Source organism: Haemaphysalis longicornis, unplaced genomic scaffold (genome assembly GCF_048455015.1).
Source record: "Haemaphysalis longicornis isolate Haplotype H1 unplaced genomic scaffold, Haemaphysalis longicornis Haplotype H1 scaffold_2, whole genome shotgun sequence".
Lineage (NCBI taxonomy): Eukaryota > Metazoa > Arthropoda > Arachnida > Ixodida > Ixodidae > Haemaphysalis > Haemaphysalis longicornis.
Window position 1 is genome coordinate 147,112,207 of NW_027526295.1, and position 12,693 is coordinate 147,124,899.

Consider the following 12,693-nt stretch of genomic DNA (forward strand, 5'->3'; position numbering starts at 1 on the left):
CAACCTCCTATGTCCAGAAGGCCGCGAGTCCAAGCTGCGTCCGGAGCTCGTTGCATCAGGGCTTGCCATCAGCCGCTTCATTCGCAACCAGGTCGGCATGGCCAGGAGTCCGGAGAATGATGACTACTAGGTCCGAAGGCAGGCAGCGTATAGCATGGGGAAGGGTTGCTGTGGGGCGAGACCGGCCTGGTAAAGCGACAGGCTTGCTGTGAATCGGTAATGACGGTGAGGCAAGGCTGATTTCGATGCGTAGTAATGACATGGGCGATGGCCAGGGCTTCGGCTTCGGGTGTAGGCATATTTCGGTAAGTGGCCGCAGTAAGGATGCAGCCAGAAGTGTCGAGGGTGACTAGGGAAGCTGGAGAATGGGGGGAGGGATGTGAAATATCCGTGTAGTAGCGGGTCGTTGCAGTAACGCTTCTTGAAGTGGCTATTCTTAAGAGTATTTGACGTACATTTTAAAATATTCTCAAACATTATGGCCACAAAATTATTCTCTAAAACAGAACCCAGTGGGCGTTGTTGTAGAGACACTGCGCACAACATCAGACATTGTACTACACTGTCGAGAGCCTTGACATCTACAATGAACTTGCATGTACTCCTGCCTACCGAGGGAGTTCAGGCAACAGCCTCGCCAAAACATTACGGCACAGAACATTGCGAGAGGAATAAGGGGCTTTACTGAAGCAGTGGAAACGAAATATAAAGGGCCCAGAAGATACCATCACCAAAGCACGTCACCTAAGCACTTCAAAGTCCGGAGGCTTATGGTACGACGGGACGAATGGCTGACCGCTTGCTGCCGTGCGGGCTCCTTGAAGGTGGCTGGCGGTGGCTTGTCTCTTTTGGCTGGCGGCACTCCCGGCAGCGACTCCCCCCGCTAACAACCACCGCTGCGCTTATCTAGCGTGCACAAAACGTGCCACGCCCCCTCCATCGCACAGTCTTTCCGCCGTGCGTTCACAGATGGCAGGAGAGGTAGCGCGCGGTAATTCGAATGCAGCGATGCGACGGCTCTGAGGGGAGAATCCCTACAACCTTTACAAAGCAAGCTTATGCCGGTAGAATGTTTAATACCATAATTACTGTGTGTTCAGAGCTCACGTGTGAAGTATGGATACTGCTGCTTCAGCAAGAACCGAGGATGAGCAGCCTTCCTCGTTATGAAAAAAAAAAAAATAATAAAAACAGAGAAAATTCTCAAACAGGGTTGAAAGAAAATGAGCGAGCAATTCTTTTAAAATATGTAAACTAATGTAAACAAATATTTATTTCAACTTCATGTCTACAATAGACAACCTCATTAAAGCTGGTAATGGGGGCTTACTTGGCTCAAAAAAGAGCAGATAGCACTTATATAAATGCTCCAGGGAACCTTCGCAGCCAAAAATTGCTTCAGCACTTAAACTAATCACTGTTCAAAACTCATAAAAATATGAATAGTCAATTCTTACAGAAAGTTGAAAAAAAGGAAAATATAAAGCAGGTGACAAAATTAAAATGACAGCAAATTGGTTAAATGACAATATAAAAAATAATGGCATGAATGAAAGTGAGCAGGAACTGAAGGTGCTAGCCCGACATTCAATTCTGAAGCAAAATATCCGCTTTCAACACTACATAGGCCCAACACGCAATGAACCCTTTAGGCACACAAAAGCATACCATGGCCGTTAAAAAGCCATGATTTAGTTGAGAAAAACTGACTGCAACAAATTGCCATTGGTAACTAGATACAGTTTCAGAAATGCACAGCGAAATCATATAAAAATACATGGTTTCCGTACAGAGACTGATCATAACAAAAAATCAGGACTACATATGTAAGACTGGCATCAATGTGCAAAGAAGCTTAATGACGGAAGATGGTCGTCACTTAAAACACTTTTTGTTATGAGAAAAAATTCAGCACATGTGTAGTCTCTAGTTAGAACGGCAGATACGAATTTTGTTTTTGTGTATAACTAGTATCTTAAAAATGTATTCAAATTTGCAGAAAAAATTTCTGCTCGGGTGCAATGAAAGATGGTAATGGTGAACTGCGCACAAGTAAAAGATTGCGTTGACTAACACCATCATTCTGCTCTCGAGCAGAAGCAATGACTATCGAAATTTTAGGCCTGAAAAGAAGAACCACCAAAAACCCATTTTGTTTTTCAAGCGTGAACCTAATGGCTGCAAGGTACGTCTTACCACAGATGGAATGATTATGTTGCGTTTATTACGACTACTTGACTGGTGCAAAGTTCTGCAATACTATGGTTGGCAACATCTAAAGAGCAGTTTAACCTGCACAAAGTTATATCCAGAAACTTAGAGAAATTTTATAATGCCTGTGTTACAGAAACAGAATACATATGTACGATTACGAGGTAAAGCTACATATATCCAAACTTTGGCCTATATTCCACAGCAATAATAGGTTGGCTCTGCTGCATAGCCCAACAAATCTGCAGAAAAGCTACTCAGAGGAAAAGAAAGCCTACTAATGACTTAAAGAGACACCTAGCTCTAACTGAAAGACCATGCATTTCATAGCTCTCAGTAAACATCCAGACTGCCCAGGAAGTTCTCAATGAACATGTGCACCGGATCCACACGGGCATCCATCAGTACTACATGGACACGGTGAACTGAACACTCAAATTAGGATCTGGACTTAAGTCCTGCGTAAAATAAAAGTTTGTTCTCTTTCTCTCTCTCTCTCTCCTCTACGTTTGTGATACAAGACTTCTTCTTGTCATTTATTTTGTCGAGCATGCCGTGCGTAGAAGCGCCAGAACTACAGACGCCTTGTGCGAAATTGAGTGGTATGACGTAAACTGGAAGCAGCATCCGGTGTCGATTATTTTTCCATACAATATGGTGAACTTAATTGACTGGGGTGTTTTTTTGTGAAAACTAGGAGCGGCAAGGTATTGCGTCTTTCTTATCAATGTGAACTGAATAGCTGGCTCAGCCGACTTGAGCTGCCCCAGGAAGTTAACTGAGCCTGTTGGGTGCAGAAAGCAAACCATGACTGGACTCGACCTTCAATCTAATTGCTACCACCCAGTTTCCTACTATGATTCTGTAGCTTTGGTTCTTTGACGCAGGGCAAGAACTATAGGTCCAAGAGAAAAAGATAGAGATAAGGAAGAAAGGAAAGGAAAACATATCGCTGTTTTCAAGAAAAACGGCTGCACCATTAAGTTTTTTCAATGCGCCAGAAGCTGTATCACCAATGTAGCGACAACTAGGAAATTTAATTTCTTCAATGCCGCCGGTCAAAACATTTTCCTCCAATCTTCATCACCTCCCCTCCAACCTCCTCTACCAACAACCCACCTGCACCTGTCTACTGTATGGTACAAGGGCATGTCAGACAATACCATTGTGACAAGTGTGTGGCGCCCCCCATCCCTGATATTCGTTGGCTGCCAAGTTCAGTGGCCCCACCAGGCTCGGTGGGCAACATTGTGGGTGGCCAGACAATAAACACCGCCGAGCACGGCTGCTTGCGGTCAGTCACCGTCACCACCAGCACGCTGCATGTCGTCTTTCGGCTGGAGGGTACCCCTACCCTCCCAGGTTCACGAACGCGGGGCTAAATCGTGACACTGGCGACGAGGGAAGAAGCCCGCGGAGCTGCCGAAGCCACCGGGAACGCCGAGACACCGCTCCCTCAAGCCAGCCGCCATTACGCCATGCCGCTGTACGGGAGGCTCGAGCCGTTCGAGGGTGAAGGGTCCGCCTGGCCGGTCTACGAGGAACAAGTCGGCGTGTTTTTCCGGGCGAACGACACACCCGAGGCAAAACAGCGCGACATCTTCCTGGCTAGCTGCGGGACCCGCGTCTTCGCTCTCCTGCTCGACCTGCTCAAGCCGGCCACGCCGCACGACAAGTCGCTGGGTGAGCTGCTCGCCACGCTACGCTCACACTTCAGTCCGGCTCCGTCGACGTTAATGGAGCGTTTTCGCTTCAACAACCGGAGCCGCCAAGACGGAGAGACGCTCGGGCAGTTCGTCGCAGCGCTGCGAGGGTTGGCGAGCGGCTGCGCCTTCGGGGAGCAGCTCGACTCGCTGCTCCAGGACCGTTTCGTCTGCGGCATCAACGACCCCGCCATGCAGACGCGACTCCTGGAGCTTCCCGACCCCTCGCTGGACGACGCCGTGAAGGCAGCGCTGGCGATAGATGCTGCGGCCAAGAACGCGGGCGAGATAGCGCGTGCGGCCGGCTCACCGTCGGCGGAGGCGGCGGTGAACAAGATGGCGACACGGCATGGCAGGTGCGTTCGGTGCGGTGGTGACCACTCCCCCTCACAGTGCCAATTCGCGCAAGCGGAGTGCTATGCGTGTGGTAGAACTGGGCACATTGCTCGGGTGTGCCGAGGGGGGACGACGGCGGACGGACGGAAGCAGCAGCCGGCGTCGAGCACAGGTTCCGCGCCAGCCCACGGCCAAGGGAGTCGGCGCAAGGGTAGGCGGCGGGGGCGTGCGGCAGCAGCTTCAGTTGCAACGGCTAGGCTTCACGTCGTGGCCGAAGACCCACAGATTTTCGACATGTGGCACGCGGGCACAGTGCAGCCGTCGGTGACACCATACATGCTGACCGTCGAAGTCTGCGGGCGCCCCTACTCCATGGAGCTGGACACGGGGGCCAGTGTGTCGGTCATGGCCGGGAAAGCCTTCAAGCGCACCTTTCCTGGCGTGTCCGTCGAGGCGTTGGGCGTCATGCTGCGCAGCTACTCCGGACAGCTCGCCCAAGTCGAGGGTCAAGCCCAGGTCAGCGTTCGCCTTGGCGACAGGGAGGCCACCCTGCCCCTGTACTTGACGAAGGGGCCGTCACGCGCCTACCGTTCGGCGTGGCCTCAGCTCCTGCCATTTTCCAGAGGGAGATGGACAACCTGTTCAGGGGCATGGGGCACGTGGCGGTGTATTTGGACGACATCCTGGTGACCGGTACAGACGACGAGGACCACCTGCAGAACCTACACAACGTCCTGGCACGATTGCAGGATGCCGGGCTGAAGATCAAGCTGGAGAAATGCGTTTTCTTGGCCCCCAGCGTTGAGTACCTAGGCCATGTCATTTCTCAGGCAGGCCTAGCCCCGGCACCCTGCAAGGTTGAGGCAGTGCTCAAGGCGCCCAAGCCCCATAACAAGAGAGAGCTGCAGAGCTACCTCGGCCTCATCAATTTCTATAGGAGTGTGATGAGTGGCTCGGAGGGGGCACAGTGAAAGTAGTGAAAGAAGATTTCACATCGCGGGAGACACTAGCTCTTTTCATGCAGAATACTTGGCAATTATCTTAGCCCTTCGAAAGTTAGATTCTACTAAACAACATGTAATAGTAATCACCGACTCTCTCTCAGTTTGCACTGCTCTTTCGTCCCCAAATAGCTCTCCTCTACGTAGAGCCCTCAATTATTTATTGCCTACATCTCTACGAGAGCTGCGATTGGTGTGGGTGCCTGGACACGCTGGCATCTGGATTAACGAATCGGCAGATACGTTGGCGGGACTTGCACTGGACGGCCCAGTGGTGGAAATCATGCCGCACATACAGTTCCTCACCTCGGCACGTTTTCGCAGATTAGGCCTCCTAAAAAGCATGGCTGAAACTGCGTGCGTAGGTTCTGAGCTCGAGCACCTCCGGTTCTCCTGGAAGTGCCGGATTAGCCAATCACGCGAATGCGAAGTTAGCCTAACTAACTTTCGCTGTGGCGTACCAAATTTAAATTATTATTTGTACCGCTGTGATCTGGCCCCTTCACCCCTTTGTGTATTTTGCAATGAATTAGAGACTATATAACATTTTCTCCTCCACTGCCGACGGTTTGCCTCCCTACGAAAAAGATATTTGGAAAACCCTTTTAATCAATTGGCCCACCCACTCACTCTTCCTCTAATATTATCATTCGGGGCGACAGTACTGGGTTTTTGCCGCGGGGATCTTTGCCGCGCTGTACACTCATTCATCTCTGAATCACGCCGTCTGCCGTGCTAGCAGCTAATTCAAGATGGCGGGCTGCTCTTAAAAACTTGTCTGCGCCTGTATCCTTTGCCTTCCCGCTCTCTGCCTCCCCTTCGTTGCCGAATCTTCTTTCTTTAATTTTCTTACATAATTTCCACGAATGTCCTTCGGCCAATCCTTTCCTTACTCATTTGTGCTGATTTTGTAGTTGGTGAGCTCTATCTGCTACCGCACCTTATTTTCTGGCAGTTTACTTATTATCTTTTTACTCCCGCTCATACTCACCTTTTTCTGTAATTATTCACTTTTCTTCTTTTAATCCAAATTAGTTTTTTCTCTTCTCTCAGTTAGCGCCCATTTCCTGGCCAATCCCCCTGAGTGGGTACGAGCCATTTTTTTTTTGGACCAACAACAACAACAACCAAGTGGCCGCTGGGGAAAAAAGACACCACGGAGAAGAAGACGAGGGCGTGGTGCGAGCAAGCGCTGCGAACCCGGGAAGTGCAGGGCGACCGAGACAGGGCACGGTTGGACTGGGCATTCCCACGTCAGACGTCCGGTCGACGTGCCGTCCGCTACGAGACCGTCGCCATCGGTGACCAAGGCGAGCTTCCGTCTGGGTGCGGCTCGGGCACGAGTGATAGCAAGGCTCTGCCGCGTCGTCACGTTCCGGCTCGAGCCAGGGTTTCTGCTGCTGCGAGGCTGACGTTCGTGGTGCGTCAGCGGCTCCAGGCTCCTGCTCGGACCGCCGGGTTGCTAAGACCTGGCCACGACTTCCGGGCCTGGTGTGCTTGGTCGCGGAGGTGTTCCGGAGCGTCCCACACCAGCTCGTTGGCGAGCTGTCCGTGAAGCGGACAGCTCGCCTGTGAGCCGAGCTCAACGCAACTGTTTTGCGGGTCTAGCGACAGCCACTGCCGTGGAAAGCTAACCGAACCCGTTTTGCGAACATTTCTTTGTTGAGTGACCTTCATTTCCTTGAGTGGATAAATATGTTGTAAATACATTCCGCCCTGTGTGTGCGTCCGGCATTCTTCTCATTGGGTTCTGCACGATCCTAGCGCAACAAAGAGCTTCCTGCCGAACCTGTCGTCGCATCTGCAGCCGCTCCATCTTCTGCTTCGAGATGGACAGCGGTGGGCCTGGAAGAAGGAGCAGGACTTGGCCTTCCAGCGCAGCAAGGAGCTCATCACCAGGGCTCCGGTGCTGGTGCACTTCGATCCGGCCAAGCCTGTCGTCCTGACTGTAGATGCGTCGTACGGCGTGGGAGCTGTCCTGGCCCACCGGGAGAAAAATGGCCAGGAACGCCCTGTGTCGTTTCGTCCCGTCGGCTCCATGCTACAGAACAGCAGTACAGTCAGCTGGATAAGGAAGGCCTGGCGCTCATGTTCGGGGTCGAGCGCTTCCACCAGTACCTGGGAGGCGCCACACACTTGTCTCAACCATGTTTTTTCCAAAAGGAAGGTAGTCTCGACACCCACAAACATACGTCTGACTCTGTCTCACAAGAAAAAGCACAAAGAACCACTTACAAAATTCCTTGTGTGTAATGCCCCATCAAATACATAGGCCAAACCCCAATTTTTTCGAAACATTGGCAGCACAAAGGCAACGTATGAAATCAGACATACAAGTGCATTAGATGAAAACTGCAAGAAAGCAGATCGCCACACTGACTTTGGAAAGGTGCAGGTGATTGACATCGCGAAACGAATTACTCAAGGGTCCTCGAGTCAGTGCACACCCAAGCAAGTAGGGGAAAGATGAACAGATATTATGTAGGTACCCCTCCCCCTATTTTTGCCCTAGCCTCCGACCCGCTGCAGCAAAAAATTGTTTACGGAACTGTTGCTCTTGATCAAACCTAGACAATCCTAATGAAGGAGCCAAGTAGGTACCGAAACGGTGGGAATATTTAGGATAAAGCCCTTGGTTAGAGTATTATATTTGTTTCAATTGAAGACAAATAAAAATGCACGGCAAAGCGCTGACATCAACTTTATCTACTGCTGTTCCTTCATGGTGACATCACTACAGGAACCAAAAAAATACAATACAGTGCATTAAGCAAAGGGTTTTAAGCAAGGTGGCCAATTTTATTATTTAGGCTGCCTTGAAGAACCCAGTAAGGCTCCATTACCAAATTCATTACGGGATTTCTGACATATTTACAGTTGCAATGAAAAACAGAAATAGAACGAGAACTCATTGGAGACTCTACACTGTCCAAAAAATCAAAGGAATCATGGGCGAGTGAGCTACCTAATACACTGCAGTTATCTTCGTGATGTTCTTTTCCCCGGGGCTTCTCCTCCAAGCCGCAGCAGCGCTGTAGATCTGACCGCGGGTATCCTCAACCGACAAACTCAGCCTCCGATACAAAGCTGTACATTTATTTACAGCCCGGCGGGCGACTATAAAACAGTACTCGCGCGGAGCCAGAAGACGACGGGCCGAGCTCTCCTGCGCCCGGACCGCGTCTCTCTCGTCTCATCTTCCCTTCCTCCTGCCGCTGAGGGCCGGGGAAGAAGGAAAAGTCAGTCGTCTTCGTCGGTGGCCATTCCATGTGGTGGCGGTTAAGACATCTGGTGCGAGCAGGCGCGGACTTCCTCGGAATGCGCGGCGTCTCAAGGCGCCGCGCGACACGTGCGTTTCATTTGTGCGCTGTTCGTCCCACGGCCCGCGCCAGTTGGTGCGTCGAAGCGCCCGACAACTGCCATAGAATATTTCTATTTAGCAAGGCAAACCATGACTAGCGCATAGCCACTGCGTATCTCCACTAATTCATTTATGAAGAGCTGATGTGCTTCCCCGCAAGTTGGGTGTGTAAGCCCACTGAGGGCTAACTAACCCGCCAGAGTCATCCCTTTATAGTCATTGAAGAAGTCTTTGAATTGGTTTATTGTAGCAAGCTGCTTACTTTATTTCCTTATTTTTTATTGGCATTTCTTGTCTCACTATAAATTTGGAGACTAGGTAGCTTTTACCAGAGTCCTTCAATACTTTACTGGTCACGAAACTTCGGCTCTCGGTTCATATAGGGACCGCGCGCGCCGCTACAGGCGCCACCTCCGCACGAAGGTCATCCAGCCGCCGCGCGTGCGGCGTATTGGCCAGCTCTTGGCATGCAAACGCTCGCTGCTTTTGGTGTCTGCGCGTTGATTAACTGCGTTTTTTTTTTTCGTAGTAGTTAGCGATGAATAGTCCGGTTATTGTATTAATCACCTGCCTTCAATGGGGTTTTATTTTTCGAACGGCTTCTGTGTGCTCTGGCACAAGCGCTGCGCCGTCGTGTTTACGGATTTCAAATCTATATTGCTTCTTTTCTTAAAGCAAAGTTGTAAATACCACACATACGGTAGCTGTGTAGTCACGGACTGCTGCGGGCCTATCGATAATATAATAAAAAAACTGAAAGAAACCAAGTACGCGTCGTTCAGACTACGCTTAATGAATCCGTTTATTGCTCTGGAATGCACAGAACGCTAAAAGAGATAGCCCAATAGTATCGTCGTTTCGATGAGTGTGTACATACTTGAAAACATCTAAAAACGCTGCAGAAACGCGAAGGATCAAGACACGAAGAGATACAAGGTGTTTCAGCGAACACTTTCAAAAATCTTAAAAATAGGCTTTTCGAGAAAAAAAGAAACCCTCTTCAGAAGGAGATTGCTAGCTGCGGCGCGTACACCAGATAGTATCAAGGGTGTGCACATTAGTTAGGTGGGTAATGAAACTCTACTAATGAACTTCTTAATTAGCGGAGTTTGGTGGTTGTTGTCAATGGTGATTTTGTGGCCCCACAGATGGCGATTTCATATCAGTTTTTAAAACAACGAAAAAGTCGGTGTTTAAAGCCCTGTAGCGTGAGGAAACCTGTCGTTGTTTTCCGCTCAAAAACGAAACTCGGCGCTGAAGGAGCGCTAAAAGTCTTGAGCGAACGCAACGTCGGCTCGTGACGTGTTTCAATGAATGTGGCGGCCAATTCGAAATGTAAGTACAATTTTCCCTAGCTAGGAAGCCTCAGCAAGCAGCCACAGCCGCGAAAGCCCTCTTCGCCCAGCAAACAAACCTTTCCTTTGTCTGATGCGCTTTCTAACACACAGCGATTATAAACGAACAGCGAATAAACCTAACGAAAAAAAAAAGGAACGGATGGTGACGTTTCACATCTTACACGTCTGGTAGCCGCGTCAGACGTGGTTGAGACAATAAAAAAAGAAAAGCAAAACTGTCGCCAACGCCCACTAGGACTCCCGAAACGGGCGACCGTGTTGTGGGCAATGGCTAGCCTCTTTCTTGCGCCTACCAACGAAACAAAAGATAACGCTAGCCGTGGTATAAGGTGAGCGTTGATCATTGAAAAAATACAAGAGCCGATGGAGTTGATATCAGCTGATTCCCTAGCTTGGGGAATCACCAGAGCCTTTTTGAATTGGGCGACACAGTCACTGCAACACGTCATCAGCAGATGTTGCGTTTGCACTAGACTTCTGGCGCACCATGTGCGCTGCGTTTCGGTTTCATGGGGGAAAAAAAAAACTTGATTTTTGCGGGCTGCAGGGCTCTACAGAGTGCATTTTTCTTTGCTTTAAAAACTGGTCCGTTATCGTCGTCTCCGTGGCTACAAACTCGCCATTGGCAATAACCACCAAACTTCGCTAATTAAAAAGTTCATTACAGAGTTTTAGTTAATTAACTATGTAATTCGCATGTTTCTCATAACTGCTGACATCCGCCGAACCTGATAGCTTGTTCCTTAAGAGAATTCCTATTTTTCTTGAAAAGCCTACCTGCAGGAATTTTTGAAAGTGTTCACTGAAACACCCTCTATATGTTGCACCGTGTGTCCTTCCGCTTCCACGCTTTGCAATCCTTGCAAAAACAGAAAGCGAAAAAAGGACAATGAAAATGATTTTATCACACGCAACAAAAAATTTCAATGTTACGAAGGGAAACAAAAGAGCGTGGTCCAGCGTACAAAAATTTATTTTTTTTCGCGCTGCGATGTGCAGCACACGGAGGAAACAGAATATTGCCACGTAGCCAAGAACGACGCAAAACTTTTCTGAATGCAGCGAACTAGCGATCTCCTGCACTACAAAAGACTAGAATGAAACACAAATGGCGAAGAAGCAGTCCGCAGTGTGACGTGAACAGATGAACGTCGATAAAGTGAGTTGCGCGGAGTTTGCTATGCATGCATTACTCTTGGAACGTTATTAATTTCAGATCCATGGAAATGGGATCGAGTACATTGTCGGAGAAACAAAAAATCAAGTTAGCGACAAGGTGGCACCCTTTCCATATCAAACAATATTGCCCGACGGGACGTACGACAAAAAGAGCAAACGGGCGCTCTGGTTGAAACGGCAGATAAGAAACCGGAATCGGCCACGCGCGGTTACAAAACAAACAAAACGAACCCTAGGGGATAATTCGCGGAAATATGAAAAGTAAAACCACAAGGACGTCCCAAAGCTTTTTTACACGCGAGCCTGAGCGCAAGGTAATACAAGTTTGCAAAGAGGCAATGAAGCACCGCTCCAACCTGACTGATATGACACAAATCCGGCTTTAAGTTAGCCTTGTACAATTCTAGGTCCACGATGCTCTCAAAAGGGTACATTGCTTTTTCCCTTCTCACACACAGTGCATTTCCACACACTGTCGCACACTTATAATCGAAGCTGAAATCTCCCGTTGCTTGCCATGGAATGGTGCCCCTACATTTGGGACACAGCTGCCCGTCGCTCGGTCAAAAGAACAAGCAAACATTTTCTGTGGTATCGTTGTACAAGGAACGACATCCCGGGACGCAACTCATGTTCGACATCGTCGTTGCACTGCTTAGGTCGCATCACTAGAGCGCGAGATGCACGTTACATTTTTTTCCCGCACAAAACAAACACAACTCGTCGCGGCTCCGCCGTTCGAGCCAGCGCAACGCCGCCCGAGGAGTGACCTCAGTGAGAGGGTGGCGCCACCGCGCGGCGGTCAAACGCAGCATATGAAGCTCTCCCATTGAGTTACGGAGCAGTTTCGTGACCAGTAAAGCATTGAAGGACTCTGCTTTTACTAAGGTCATGCACTGGTGACAACGAATATTTGATTTTACTTTGAACAATTTTCAGTTTTGTTTTATTGCTCACCAGCCAAAGATCTGAAATATCAGAGGCTGTTGAAACGTATGTTGGTATTTCTTTGCTGTGCTGTAGCACAACTAATCATAACTCTTATTATATTTTGTTCACAAATTGTAATTTTTGGAAAGTATTCAGCCGAATAAAATGTCATTTCAGAAGCAAGCACAATCAACAAGGCCTCAATCACTCTCACGACGTGGTCCACTTGTTTCTGTCACAAATAACCTGTTTGCAGCCACATTCCACCCAAGATGAAAGTAACATGCCCTCTAAGGTGATGAACTTAATATTTAAAACGCCTTACGAGCAAATTAACTGCTCAGCACACAAAATTGTGGCATTAAAACAGAAGATCACTCTGCGGCATCCTTCACTTGCAGCAGCGCTTGATTACTAACTTCGAGAAGCTGAAAAATGCTCCACGCGCCGCTCCAGCCAGCAGAAACAATGCAGGACGCAAGTTGGTAGGTGGACCGTTGGTAACTGCGATTGTGAAGATATTTTTATTTAGTAGACGCTCTTCTTCTTTTTGCACCACTGTTTATTTCACCTTTAACACGCAGGTGCACTCCTGCAGGTTATACTATTTGTAC